Here is a 6,000-nt window from a genome sequence, read left to right as displayed (position 1 = left end):
AGGTAGCTGGGTTAAGCTTCTGTGAATAGTCATATTTGGCAAGAGCAAGACAATCTCATGGGAAGTTAGTCTACTTGCTGAGTAATGTGTGTGATGAGAATTTAGTAAGGCTTCCACAGAATGAGGAGCAAAGATAGTGAGGGGGACTCATGACTGTCTCTTCTGTGATCTGACATAGCATACCTGGAGGCAAGGGGGGAGGCCTCTGGCTACTGAATCTAGCTGTTGGCTATAGTATCCTATGGGCCTGTAGTAACCACCATGTGGTTGAGTTAGTACTGCTAGTGCAGTTCCCTTATTTTCATGAACCAAGAGGAAGAAGGCAGATCATAATTTGGATGCCCCAGAGCTGGGGCCTTATTTTTTTAAGGTCTCTGTGTGGCCTCAGAATGTTCTGCATTCCAGCAAAGTGGTTCAGGTTGGTCCTGTTTGAGTAGGTTATATAATGGTTGAGCACTTAAGGAAAAATTTGGAATCCAATTTCTACAGTAGCCTGCAAGTCCTAAAAATCCCCTTAGTTATCTTTTTTGTCTTTGGGGCAGGGAAGGCCAGAATACCCTTCACTCCATCCAGATCAATCAGAAGCTCTTCCTTAGAGATCCTATGTGTCATGGTTCAGGCTCAGGTTGGAAAAGAATTTTCAGACATGAGACAGAATGAGAGGGAAATAAAGTTTATTAGAGTGGGAGACGCTGTTAGAACAGCGGGCCAGCTCAAGGAAGAACCAACGTTGAACAGGTAGTCCTTAGTCCACTTTTATACCCAGGGTACAAGGAGTGGGATAGGGGTCTTGCAGGTCATTTGCTGATTGGATGAGGCATGTATACTGGGTGGGGGAAGAGTCGGGCAAATACCTTCTCCTTATAGGGTAGGAGGGGAGATAGGTTACACTGTTCCATTAATAGTTACAACATGGGGGAGGGAGGGACAATAAGGGTCTGGTTTTTCTGTTCCTGCATTCCAAGACCCTCCTTGGTTTTATCTGCTCTTTTGTCCTTGGGTCACCACCCTATGTCCTAAATATTTCACACCAGTCTTACAGAACTGCAATTTTTCTCTCAACACTTTATGCCCCTTTAAGGTTAGTTTCTGGAGTAAATACAAGGTGTCTTGCTGACTGTTTGTCAAAGACTTTGAACACAGCAGCAAATCATCTACATATTATATCAACACGGACTTATGAGGGAAGTCCAGATCATCTAGATCAGCTTTCAATATCTGGGAGAAGTGGGGCTTTCAGTATATCCTTGTGGCATTACAGTCCACTATATTGCCATTCATTCCAAGTAAAGGCAAAAAGATACTAATCACCAGGGTCTACAGGGACACTAAAAGCTGCACTGCAGAGATCTATCACAGAAAAAAAACTACTGTCTTTAGGAATCCACGACACTAAAGTATGGGGGTCTGACACTACAGAATGTCGAGGGATAATAATAGCATTGATAGACGTCAGATCCTGTACAAATCTCCAACCCTTGCCATTTGGTTTTCTAACTGGCAAAATGGGAGTGTTACAAAGGCACAATGAGCCCTTCCTTGATCTGATATTAAAGGTTTTATTCCTTCTATGGCCTCCTGCCTTAATGGATACTGGCAAATATTGGGCAGAGGCTTATCTTTATCTACAGTAATTTTGATGGGGAATGCAGAATGTATTCATCTGTTGTCAGTAGAATCAAGTGCCCATAATTCTTTAGGTACTAAGGTTAGCAACCTATCTTGTTCAGCATCATCCTCATCATGAGTCACAAACATTATATGATGAAGGCAATCTGACTGTCCTTTAGATCTAGAAACACTTCTCCCTCAGAAATAAAGGAAACATGGGCTTCGCAAACTTCTAATAGGTCTCTACCTATCAAGTGAACAGGAGCAGTTGCTACTAGAAGAAAGGAATGTCTTAAGTTTCCCTACGTAGAACTCTAAGGGTAATGATTTAGGAGCCTTAATAGGCACATTAGAAACCCCTACCATCTGTACTGAGGTATCACTCTGAGGGAGAGCGCCTTTAATTTTGGTAAGGTTTAAAACTGAAAAGGTGGCCCCAGTGTCTATTAGGGCTTTAATTGTTACCCCTTTTATAATCATTTCTACTTCTCCCAGAGTATTAGAGAGGAAAAGGGGGAAAGCTCCCCATGTTCCCTAGGAGCAGCAGCCCTATTCCTGTTTAACTCGGAATTCTGGCCTAAAACCCAGTTCTCGATTCATATCAATGTATGACAAAACCCACTGAAAAATAAAATAAATAAATAAATAAATAAAAATAAAACCCAGTTCTCCCTTAGCCTTTTTTTTTTCCTCTTAGTTTGCAGTTCATTTTCTGATGTCCTGCTTTTCCACAGTAAAAACAAACTCTTCGTTTTCCTCTCAGTTGAGAACTAAATGGGGGTTGGTTGACCTTCAACTGGCTTTGAGTACTTAACTGGCACAGCTGAAGGTTCATGATTTTGGTAGATAATCCTTTTTCTAAAGGTTTTGAAAAGTTGGTCAGCCAGTGTAACGAGACCACTGGTATACAAGGCAGACCAACCTAGATTGTGTCTTTTGACCAAAGTAGTCAAATCCTCATCTAAACCTTCTAAAAAGGTGGAGTTAAGCACGAGATCATTTTGGGGGCTGGAGAATGATTCAGGCATCAAACCCAAATATTGTTTAAAAGTTTTTTTCAAATCTCTCATAATAATTTGGAATTGATTCATCTGGTCTCTGCTTGCACTGTTGAATTTTTGTCCAGTCCTCAGTCTTTGAAAAAAGCTCTGGGATAAGTTCGAGTAATTTCTGAGCCAATTCCTTGCATTCAGTATGAGCCTGTGGACTGTGGGATTCAAAATTCATTAAGGGGTGTTTCCACCTGGCTTTCTCCATTCCCTTGCTTTACTTTCAGAAACTAATAGCTGTATTAGTTGATATAGATCTGAAAGACCAGGTTTGTAGGCCTGGATGGTTAATTCAGATTCCTTAGAAAATCCCAATGGATCCTGACTGGGATCAGCAAATTCCTTAGCGACGGCTCTAAGTTCTGTACTGGTCCAGGGTGTGAAGGTCAACACTGAGGATGGGTCACCTCTCCTGGGATAGGTTTCTCCTTAAAAGGAGCCATAATCACTTCTGATTTTTTATCCTCCTTTGCTGGGGAAAGAGGAGCAACAGGAGGCTGAAGCACAAAGTGTCTGGCAGTTCAGAGAGAAGAGGAGCAGAGGGAGAGACAGAGTTAGCAGTAGCGACTTTTCCTAGTTCTGATATCATATCAAGCAATCTTTTGTTGGTTTCCTGCAAAGAAGTTATTCTATTATTTCCTCTTTTAGAAGCTTCTAGACACTACTCAAAGCAAGCATTCCATTCAGTCTGTTTGATCTTACGGCTGGCTTTTTCTAGTTGTGCATGCAAAAATATCAATTTTGGAATATGGAAAGAACACCAGTTTGGTCATTTTAAGTTAGGGTCTCCTTTAGTATAAATTCCCCAATTAACTAGGTACTTGCAAGTATGAGCTCCGTACATATTGTACATGAATTTGGCTGGGGTGTTGGTCGGAGGTTGGCTTTCTGATGCCCCTCCTTTTTGATTCTGCAAGATTCTATTTCCCATTTTAAGCTGAATTTGTCAGGGATAAAAATCACTAGTGAACTGGTGTAGTGGGCCCTGTGCTGCTTGTGAGCTTAACTCTTCTAGGAGTCACCCTAGAGTCATTTCGGCCCTCTTATGTGTCTCGGATTCTGCCTCCAGCAATCTAAGACGACCATGGCTGCTCAGGTTGCTAAATGGCCAGTTCTTATGTGCAACCCCTGGACGAGCAAATATTTTAATTAATGAGTGAGTTTCCCTATGGGACCACTGCATGGTATGAGGACTAGGCCTCCACCACTCCAGTAAATTTCTCCATCACCTGAGAAAACCGTAACCGGCCAGGAGGAGTCTTGTCCCTTTTCTTCAAAGCAAAGCTCTCATGTATTTTCCACACTTTTATCCCAGCAAATGCTATAAAGACAGCTGAATTGAGGGAAAGCATCAGATCAGCCTCTTACCTATGCACTCAGCCAAGATCATTCAATCCTCTACAATGGAGTGACCTCAGTACCTTTCCAACTGAGCCCTGGGTATACCTCAATTTCTTTCAGTCGAGACCCTGACCAGTACATTTCCATGGGCTGGGTGTTCTGCTGGGGTTTTTCACCCAGCCTCCCACCCAGTATCTCTTGACTGGGTGGAAATTTCTCAGTATCTTCCAACTGAGCCCCACTCAGTGTCTAGACCATGAGTGGTTCTGCCCCGGATATTTCACCCGAGCTGCTCCCCTCCCCCCAACCGCATCTTTCCAACTGGGAGGGGGCAGCTAACCTGCTCCACCACCAAATAAAACTCAGAATCTCAACCAACACAGGAGATTCGAGAACCAGGAGAGATTTACCCAAATTCGTCTGGATTCCCCAAGAAGGCAAAAGGGCACAAGGGGCCGCTGCTGGTACCAAAGCTCCGGTTCCTCATGGAGTTCAGGTGAAGGAAGGAAGACCACTCTGGGTCCCTTCATGGTCACCAAAACTGTCAACTAAGATGATGTACAACTTGAGAGTTGTGAGTTAAGTTTTGCACCTGGATTCCCAGAGCATCCTGGGTCTCTTATAGCCTCCAACATGCTCACCACCAAAACTTTTTTCTGTAGTCACCAGACAACTGACCCCCTGTACCGGTCACCACCTCTCCCAACAGGCACCTCTGGTAACCACTGCTCTGTTCTCTTCATCTGCTCTGCTCACCACATCCATGTTGCGTGTCTGGGGGAAACAAACTCTCTTGTGAGTAAATATTTGAGTGAAAGAAACTAAACTGATTGGACAGAAAAGAAGTTCTAACAGTGGTTTCCAGTCGCCTGGAAATGGGTCAGAAATGCAGATTCTTGGGCCTATGGAGACAGCAGTCTGGACTGAGGCCCAGCAATCCATGTTCCAAGGAACCCTCCAAGGTTCTGATGCCCCTGGAGGCTGAGCAACATCGGGGAGGAGGAGGTGTCTTTCAAGGAGGACTTTGCTTCTGCATACATTTTAAGTCTGGGACTTGTGCTCAGTTCAGAGGGGGAACCGAGAGCTCTGACCTTCTCAGCACTTCCAGAGACTCTGGGAGGACTTGGGGGGGTCCTCACGGCCCCAGCTCTATGCCCCCAGAGGCTCCTGGAGGACTTGGGATCCCCCTGGTGCCGGGCTTGGTTTCTGCACAGTGCAGGGGTCAGGGGAAGGAGCTGGGCCTCCGGTGGTCTCGTCCCTTGGCCCTCGCTCCCCCCTCCCCCCACTCCTTAAGCTTAACCCTCTGGCTGCCCCGACAAGGTCAAAGCACCTGGTGTGTCATGCGAAAAATATTCCCCAGCTTTGCCTCCAGCTGTGAAACTGATTAGTGGCCTTAAAAATTCCCCCAAGAGTCTCTACTGGCAGCTGTAGTTGCTATTTTAAAACAGCAGAAGCATGTGTGAGAAGGAAGGGAATTGTGTGTTATGTACAGGAAAAAGGTAAAAAAACTTTCCCTCCAAGTTAAAGAATGGCACATCCAGTAGAAGAAACGTGCTTTTTGTTGGAATAGTCTAACTTTTAGTTAATTGTGGTAAAGCTATTTCTGAAATCAGTATCAGGAAATTCAGCTGGTTGGGATTCAAGACATTGCGGGATTAGAAGACGAGAAGCAGCCACTACAGATGCGAGGGAAGGTGGGCTCCTTGTTGAATGCTCGGCCAGGGCAAACTGACTACATGCCTTCAGGAACTTTGTCTGAAATATAGGATGGAAATCAAAAGCGCCTGATACAAAAAAGATCATGGTTCAAGTGATTACTCAGACCTGGATTGTTTTTTTCCCTCTGCCTTCCATAAGAATGAATTTTAAAAGTCCAGTTTATGGACCACTCAAGGCCAGAGAACCCAAACTAAACCTGCAGAAAAGTTCAGCCCTGGACCTGGCCAGAAGTCTATCTATCCAGCAAAGGTTTACTGAGCATCTACCAAGTGGACAACAC

This window comes from Muntiacus reevesi, chromosome 11 (assembly GCF_963930625.1).
Source record: "Muntiacus reevesi chromosome 11, mMunRee1.1, whole genome shotgun sequence".
Classification (NCBI taxonomy): domain Eukaryota; kingdom Metazoa; phylum Chordata; class Mammalia; order Artiodactyla; family Cervidae; genus Muntiacus; species Muntiacus reevesi.
This window is presented reverse-complemented; position numbering follows the sequence as displayed.